At 50.4% G+C, this 9201-nt stretch overlaps 2 non-coding genes across 2 annotated transcripts; both read right to left on the bottom strand.

Moving 5' to 3' along the window:
* Positions 1-233: 233 nt before the first annotated feature.
* On the bottom strand, positions 234-305 carry Trnaq-cug (transfer RNA glutamine (anticodon CUG)). Its single transcript has one exon. It is a non-coding gene; the product is annotated as a tRNA-Gln (tRNA).
* Positions 306-319: 14 nt separating this feature from the next.
* On the bottom strand, positions 320-391 carry Trnae-cuc (transfer RNA glutamic acid (anticodon CUC)). Its single transcript has one exon. It is a non-coding gene; the product is annotated as a tRNA-Glu (tRNA).
* Between the last annotated feature and the right edge of the window lie 8810 nt (positions 392-9201).

Below are 9201 nucleotides of genomic sequence, written 5' to 3'. Positions count from 1 at the left end.
AAAAACATTGAATGTGCAAGTCTGTCACAAAGTCAAAGAGCCTACTCTGCCGCCACTGATGATAAAATAAGGTTTAGAAATTAAGAAAGTAAAGACAGAAGAAAAAAAAGGGGGGGGGGCGGTAAGGGCGTTAACATTCGGGATTTCGAGCTACAGCATTATCTTGTTTAAATAAAAAAGGGTAGAATAATGCATAGCCAATGTTATCGGTAAGGCAAAAAAAAAAAAAAAGCAGATCTCACCGAGATTTGAACTCGGATCGCTGGATTCAGAGTCCAGAGTGCTAACCATTACACCATGAGACCACACCACCACACTCTCCCGACGCCGGGAGTCGAACCCGGGCCTCCTGGGTGAGAGCCAGGTATCCTGACCACTAGACTACGCCGGAACAGCGTGCGCTGGTGTCAGCAGGCATAGCCGACCTACTGCAAAATTGAAATAACTTGCGTAAGCGCTTTAGGGGCGAAGCTCCTTAAAGCGGCACCCGTTCGTCCCCGTCGTAGTGCGTATAACCAGTCTTAACGCTAGTACCAGATCTTGACCTCCAAGGTGGTGCCGGTGGGAGATTTCTCCTGTGCGTTGTTGAACAATAAAAAATTCGCAGCGTGCGCGTTAACTAAAAGCCGAATTCTTCTGTCTCTCATTCCCCATTAGCAGCCATTGGCATGTTCCAGTAGGAAACGTTAGTAGAAGTAGAAGTGTAAGTGTTAGCTAAAAGCCGACTTCTTCTGTCTCTCATTCCCATTAGCAGCCATTGTTTACCTCCAAGGTAGTGCCTGGTGAGATTTCTCCTGTGCGCGATTAAACAATAAAAATTTTGTTCAAAACGCCGTTGATTGATGAAATAAACCAACGAAAGACGGCAGATGTTTTCTAAAAGCAAAACGAAAAGACGCCAGCTGCTTAACGAAAGACGCCAGATGTTTCTCCTCTCCTAATAATTAGTGATGCAATGTAATTACTTTGTAGGAGTAATTTTGCCATCTCTGTGTCGGCTGGGTTCGATATTCCCAGTGGCACGTGCGCACCCGTTTTACAGCAGAGCTGTTAAGCTTTTCGTTAAGCCGTGCAGAGCCGACAGGAAACCGTCATCATGAACCGGCATGCGTTGTCTTCGTCCTCTTCTTACTCTTCTTCATCTTCTGCTTTGCTCCCAAAACACGTGCGCCGATTTGCCCTGCGTGGGATGCAATAACTGTGATGGGATAGAGAACGAGTACAGAGAGAGAGAGAAAGTAATAGGAAGAGAGAAATAGAGAGAAAGAAAGGCAGAAATTGATAGAAAGACACAAAAGGAAATAGACAGAGAGAGAAAGAAAGAGGGAGAATCACAGAAAGAGAGAAAGAAATATACATAGAGAGAAAGAGGAAGCGAGAAATAGAGAGTGAGAGAGAAAGAAAGGGGAGAAAGAAAGAAAGAGGGAGAAAGAAACAGATAAAGAGAGAACAACAGAAATAGAAATAAACAGATACCAAAAAGAGATATAAAAAAACAGAGAGATGAGAAAGGAAGAAAGAAAGAGAAAACTGAGCAAGGCAGGCCGCCCAGCTCCGCACTTCCTTCGGGCCTGGCACCACTAGTGCGAAGCTGCCTTATAATTTCTCTCATGGGGATAGAGGTACTCCGGCCTGGCGCTCGACGTTGTAGGCACTCATTTCTCGAGAAGGCGGGCTCTCCTTTCCTCTGTCTTCTTTCACTCCTGCTGCCCCTCCCCCAACGACGCTGCGCCGTGCTCTGTCGTCGGTTGCAGAATTAAGTACTTGCTCTCCTCAAATCACCTCTACTGCTATACTACTGTTGTAGGGAATCTGTACAAACTAGTCAAAAATCTGGTCAAAATATGGTCATCGAGAGCGAGCCGCATTCGGCTTCATCAACATATGCGCACATCGGCCTGTGCTCGGCGCCGCTCGGCCTCCGCTTGCCACTTTTCGTGACGCTGTTTTCCGCACGCTCATGTCGCGCAGCGCCTGCATGCTTGAAGCTGTAGCCGAACAGTAGAGACGGCGCCCAGTCTGGGTTCGTCTCGTTGAACAACACGGACGGCTTTCCTACGAGCACAAGAGCATCCGCGTTAATTAGTGTCTTCATATCTCCTCTCTTTTTCGCTTGCCCATACGAAGTGCGCTCCACAAACACGAACGTTGGGGCTTTCTTCGTCGAAATTTACACGCCATATGTGCGCCAGCCAGGTCCTCTGACGGTTGGCACTGAGCATTTTCGTACGCTCGCACTGGCCTTTAGTAACCTTTGGTATTCGAAGAAAGCTCATACTAGTGGGCTGCTTCTTTCTTTCGCAGTTGTCGCTACGATTATAGCAGCCTATACAACTGCGCATATAACCGCATATAGTGGAGCGAGACAATCGCCGGTGCGGCGAGGCAGCGCTGAACAAGGTCTGCCCCCCCCCCCCCCCCTGTGCGCACGCCTATGATTGTGAGCGAAGTGCGAATTTTCATTCAACTTAAGTGCTGCTTATGCAACGTTAAGTTTTGCAAATAAGCACTAAAATTGATAGCGCTTCGCTTCCAAAGCTGCGTACACTCTCGTTAACTCGCTTGGCGAGACGTTTGCGCTCTCATATAAGATGTATCAACACCACCTATAGCCCTATGAGTTACACTATCAACTCGGGGGCTTGATCCTGACCGTGATGACTGTGGATATATAGAATATACATTAAATGTAAACGTTTCTTAACCTCCTGTAATGTTGGCAGCCATCTATGGAACTGACTCTAGAAGAAAATACAGCTAGTAATCGAGGAGCGAGGCGAGCAAACTGTAGTGAAAATGCAGCTGTTCTAGCCAGAGACGTCAAAAGGCGGATCCCCCTGCTTGCGTCACCGGAGCGCCGTTCGCAGCGCCGGTATCGGTGGGGCACGAGGCGAATCCCGGTATTCAGCAAACACCTCTGCGTATACCGGCATAGGCGGATAGTCTTAATTTTCCTGGGGTGGGGGCCCGACTTGCTCTTCCATATTTCTCTCTCACTCTTTATATATATATAGTGGAAGACTCCAGATTTATTTTTTCAATTTACACAAAGTAGTTGGAAGACTCCAGATTTATTTTTTCGATTTACACAAAGTAGTCTATCCCGTAACGTTTGGTTGAAAGCGAGAAATTCCGCATAGGCTGCTACTCGCTGAATGCTTCGCATAAAATAGATCCCCACAATGCGTGGGATGTGCCGAATTTTTTTATTGTCATGCTTTACTCACCTTGTTAAAACATGCACTAAACAGGAGCGAGTGGGCTCATTCTGGCACAGGAAGCTTTAATTATGCCAGTAAATTCAATTTAGGGTGGCCAAAAAAATTCTCAGATGGTAACAAATACCATTTCCTACCACTAAACCTTGTTTGAAGCTCGGGTTACGAATTTTTATTCCAAAGGTTGTTTTCGGCGAGTATTTGAGTTGCTTTTCGGTGGCCGAACTTGCAGTGAAACGGCTTGCTGATAAATCAAAAATGCTTACGATCTTTTCTCGGCACTTTTATAGGCAGGCATGTCGAAGGGTACCCATTTGTAACAACCAAAAAATTGCACTTTTTTTTATTGGTGAGCAAGACTGTGCGAAAGCATTCACTGACTTACTGTGTCGGGAATGATTTGTCTTCTCAGAACCATTTTTGTTTTCTGAAAGCCACACGCTCCGCGTTTCAAGACTTCCTTTAACTTGTCATAGCTTAAAGGGACCGACAACTGCCCAGAACATGAAATGAGATGACTCTACTGATGGAAAGATTGTCCGTTGCATTGACTCAAACCAACCCTGTTTTTTAGATGCGAAGCATCTTATAGCGGAGTTCAAACCGGTGGTGGTGGTGGTGGTGTGCGGCGTGACCACCCTTACTGCGCATGCGCATACCCTCTCCACACACCTCCTCTCCACTCCACCTCACCACTCCTCCTCTCCACTTCCCCTCTCCACTCTTCCTCTGATACGCGGGCTATACTCGCGGACAAATTTTCTTGGCAATGAAGGGAAGGCTAGAGAGCCGAACTACGCGTGTGCTACCGCTGAAGATTATAGTCCCACAATTGCGTCCGTGTTTTCTGCGTGAGAATAAAAATTACACCACTCCCGCTAAAGGGGACCATGAGGCGATGCGAAGCCGGAGCACTTGCATGATCGCGTTCCGTTGGCGTTCGTTGGGCATGCTACCGACCTCGCGTCGTGGAACGCGAAGAAGGACAAAAGAGTGGTAAGTTGGGCTAGTTGGTAATGATCCATACTTAATGTAACTGCGCAAAAAACGGACGGAAACACGAAGGGCGAGAAAAGGACAAACAAACTGCGCTTGTTTGTCCTGTTCTCGCCCTTCGTGTTTCCGTCCGTTTTTTGCGCAGTTACATTAAGTATGGCGAAGAAGGACCCTACGCGCGTCGTATCTTCCATCTAGCCTGGCCGTTAATGCTCACACGGCGAGCGGGGAACGCGGTCGACAGGCGGGCGAGAGGGGGGCAGCGCAGGAGAGGAGAGAGAAGGGGAGGAGACGCGTATGCGCTCGAGCAAATCGCGGCGTTGCGCAGGAGAGAATTTCGGCATGTCTAGCCCGCGTTTCAGAGGAAGAGTGGAAAGGGGAGGGGAGTGGGGGAAGTGGAGAGGGGGAGGGGAGGGGAAGGGGAGAGGGTGAGTGGAGAGGGGAAAGGGTAGAGGGGTAGAGGACAGGGGGAGTGGAGAGGAGGTGTGTGGAGAGGGTATGCGCATGCGCATTAAGGGTGGTCACGCCGCACACCGTCACCACCACCACCGGATTGAGCTCCGCCTTAAGATACTTCGCATCTAAAAAACAACAACATTACTTTATTTTCTACGGGGCGCTGTTTGAAAAGAGGGTCAGCGCGCACCAAGGAGATATTTATATTTGTTTTGCTTTATGCGGTGTCATTTCGCGTTTTTGCACCTGTGAAAACGTCGCACCTTTTACGTGCACCTCACAGTCAAAATGGCGTCTTCGTCTTCAGGTGAGCGCTCGTCACCCTCCAGCTTTTCCAACGACAGGCCGGGGAGCTTGTGACGAATTTCACTAACAAATGGCTGTGTAAGCCTATGACGGCCGCTCGAATAATCAAATGGCCGGCACAAGAGGTACGGAAGGTTCACAAACCAAAACTAAATTCGAAACGCGCGCCGAACCGGACTACTTCGCGGAGCAGTACATGTGCAGTAGCTCCGCCCCCGTAGCCTTTTCTTCATTGCCAAGAAAAGTTGTCCGCAAGTATAAACATGCCGAAAACGCCGCGATGAGCGCCAGCGCATGCGCGTCCCCTCCCCTCTCTCTCCTCTCCTACGCTGCCACCCTCTTGCGCGCCTGTCGAGCTCGTTCCCCGCTCGCCCAGGGAGAATTAACGGCCAGGCTAGAGGGAAGACAACACGCGCGTAGCGTTCCTCTTCGCATTCCACGACGCGAGGTCGGTAGCACGCCCAACGACCGCCAACGGAACGCGATCGTGCAAGTGCTCCGGCTTCGCATCGCCTCATGGTCCCCTTTAGCGGGAAATGGTGTAATTTTTTCGTGAGAGGTGGATTTATGTTTTTATTTCTTAATTGAAAGTCGCGAAAAATGACCTCTGGCGCCTCTGGCGGCAAAAACATGAACGATCCGATGAACCCGGCCACGTGACCGTTGATTGCTCTACGTGGTCTACGATTTTTTTGTTAGTATTGAAGTATTGTTCGTTTCTTTTATTAAAAGGTATTACTCCATAAAAATGTACATATAGGTCGGCGTTAGTAGCATGCATTAAAGTGGCGCTGCCTTCGCGTGACGTAATGATCCCATGCTCGTCAGCGCGTCTCATGCAACCGTGCACGCAGTTTCCAGGTCGCTATGATTTTGGAGCGACATAGTTTTGCTACCTACACTTCGTCTCAGAAATGACGCGCGCTGCTACACGGCGCGGCCGCGCATATTCGTAGTGACGTTTTCGATGACTTGGCTCGTGCATCGAGATAGTAACGACGCCGGGACAAGCCACCCTTGACATAGGCGCAGGCAATCTTGGACGCATGCGCACACAACGCTAGGGTGGCTAACAACGCGGTACAAATACAGGGAAGGTGTATAATGCCCAGTGGCGTACCAACTCGTTCGTTCGCGAGTGGAGGGGCTGGCGTGTCTGACTCTGTAAGCCGTATATAAATATATATATATATATATATATATATATATATATATATATATATATATATATTAGTGTTCACCAGCTGTAGGTGAGGAGGGTTTTAGCGAACCTCGCCAGCTTCACAATCCAGTTACTACAAGCTTCGCAATTGAAAAAGAAGCGTCCATAAACAGCTCCCTGTGCCAGACAGGACTGATGTCAATGTTCGAGGACCCAAGTCAAGCTCTTAAAAAATATCCCGGGCCGGCGCCAGGGTGGGCTCTGCCCTCCGTGAAACCGTCCGGGGGGGGGGGGGGGGGGAGCTCGAGCCCCCCAGCGCCCCCGTAGTCTCCGCCTATGTGTACCAGAATACCGTACACCAGGGCTCTCAACCTCACCTCAGCTAGTGGGCCGCAGTCACGCAATTTCGTTCCACAACGGCCGTGACATTGAAGATGGCGGCAACGGGGGGAAGGAGGGGGGAGCGGAGGGCTTGAACAAAATGTCACCTAACGTTGCCATTTGAAAGAACGCCCTTCCCATATGCCATATATAGGTCATTTCTGAATGGTATTTGACGTCAGATTTCGAAAAACTTATCAATACGGATTTCTAGCCCCAATGACTAAAATCTGGACGCCTATTCTGAAATATAGAGCTTTCGTTCCACGGTGATGTTTCAATTCACAGTGACCGCACGGAGTGCCTCACGAAAAAAAGTGAATGCTTGAGAGCAGTTCCGTCTATGTAGCTTACGCGAACAAATCGCTATTGATTGCTATAGGCGAGAAAATAATGTGAGTATTATTTAGAAAAGTCACAAAACTTTACTCCGTGTGAAGCCGCGGGCCGCTGCGAAAGGTCCGCGGGCGGCGTGTTTGAGAACGCTGCCGTGCGCGCTAAAATTATCTATTAGACAACTTTAGCGAGTGTTGAAAGCATCCTGACGGTTGCTCGTGCCTGTATGCGTAAGCACACGATGCAGCACTGTGTGCGTCACAGCATTGTGGGTCTACGTTGTCATGGTTTCTATACAGTGACGTCACTGACCAACTTGGGGCCCAGAATCCGAAACCGAAAATCGTTCACATAAACAATGCGATATCAAGTTATTCGCCGAGAATATAGAGATCTTCGAGCATGTATCATGTTTCCTGAAGCAATAAAAAACGTTCGAAACAAAGAACGCACAAGTCATAAATTTGATCGCTCAATTCCTTTAAAGGGACCCTGAAACGGTTTTTTTTTTTTAAAGTTTTGTCAGCGTTTAGGCTAGAGCATCGTCAAATCATTCGCACCACAAATTAAGCGACGCACTGTGTACCAAGGCCGCTACGGACAATGATATTGTCACGTGGTCGTGACGTCGACGAAGACAGCAGTCAGCACGTCCGAGATGAAACTGTTTATTTGGCCGAACTTGTGGCCGGGAAACTGAAAGTCAAACTACAGCAATACACTGATAGCGTCGAACAGAGCGTCGACCGTCGATCAACTGACGAGCGGTCAAGTGCGTCGGCTTTTATACAGGCGCTATAGAACTTTCCAGCGATATCGCTGGTGGCGGCGTTATCTCTCGATAAAGCTGGAACATTCGCGTGCGGCGCGAAATCTTAACAAAACGATCTACTACAATTGAGAAGCTTCTCGAACACTGCTTCGCGGGCAGCCTCGAGCGTTGATAACCGTCCTTGCTGGTCAAACCCAAAAAACATAAAATAAAACAAGAAGTGGGCGTGGCATTGCCCCCCTCTGAAAAACATCGTCCCGATGCTTGTGAAAGATCAAAGAAGAGAGAAAAAAAACAAGTTCATACATAAATAAATTACAATAACAAAGGTAAAAGTAGAGTCCCCAGGTTCGCTAACGTGCAAAAAACTGCTTAAGGCGCACGACATGAACGACTTCACGTCGTGCGCGGCGTCGCTGGGAGTTCGTCCGGAATGACCTCGTAGTCAAGAGCGCCGAGGCGTCGAAGAACCTTGTACGGCCCGAACTATCGCCGAAGGAGTTTTTCGCTAAGCCCACGTCGGCGTATCGGCGTCCAGACCCAAACACGGTCGCCGGGCTGGTATTCCACGAAGCGTCGTCGAAGATTGTAGCGACGGCTGTCGGTGTGCTGCTGGGTCTTGATGCGCAGGCAGGCGAGCTGTCGAGCTTCCTCGGCACGTTGTAAGTAAGCGGCGGCGTCGAGGTTTTATTCATCGGTGACGTTCGGTAGCATGGCGTCGAGCGTCGTCGCCGGGCTCCTTCCGTAGACCAACTTGTACGGCGTCATCTGCGTCGTTTCTTGGACGGCCGAGTTGTAAGCGAAGGTCACGTACGGAAGGACGGCGTCCCACGTCTTGTGCTCAACGTCGACGTACATGGCCAGCAGGTCGGCGATGGTCTTATTTAGACGCTCGGTGAGGCCATTGGTCTGCGGGTGGTAGGCGGTGGTGCGGCGGTGGCTCGTCCCGCTGTATTTTAAGATCGCCTGAGTTAGGTCCGCAGTAAAGGTGGTACCTCTGTCTGTGATGAGGACCTCTGGGGCGCCATGACGCAAGACGATGTTCTCCACGAAGAACTTCGCTACCTCGGCGGCACTGCCTTTGGGCAAGGCCTTTGTCTCGGCGTAGCGGCTGAGGTAGTCAGTTGCTACGACGATCCACTTGTTGTCGGAAGTCGACGTCGGGAACGGCCCCAGTAGGTCCATCCCGATTTGCTGGAACGGCCGGTGAGGTGGTTCGATTGGCTGCAGAAGTCCCGCGGGCCTCGTCGGTGGTGTCTTCCAGCAGTCGCTGGGCACCCCCTATGCAGCGCAGCCGCAGCTGCAAGCAATGAACTATGCTGCTGCAGCCCGACGCAACGCCCCCCCCCCCCTCCTCGCCCGCGTCAAGACGCCGCGCCGCCGCAGCAGTTCCGCCGCCAGGCACCGCCGCCACCACCAACGACGACATACCGCCCGCCGACAGGACAAGGATGCGCCCCCCGAAGGACCGACGTTTGGCGTGCCCCTGACAACCGCCCGCTCTACTACCACTGCGGGGAGGCCGGCCACACGTACCACCGCTGCCAATACCGACAGATGGGGCTAGGCGGATT

The sequence above is a fragment of the Rhipicephalus sanguineus genome, unplaced genomic scaffold (genome assembly GCF_013339695.2).
Source record: "Rhipicephalus sanguineus isolate Rsan-2018 unplaced genomic scaffold, BIME_Rsan_1.4 Seq502, whole genome shotgun sequence".
NCBI lineage: Eukaryota > Metazoa > Arthropoda > Arachnida > Ixodida > Ixodidae > Rhipicephalus > Rhipicephalus sanguineus.
Note: the sequence above shows the minus strand (reverse complement) of the source record. Positions and strands in the feature narration are given on the sequence as shown.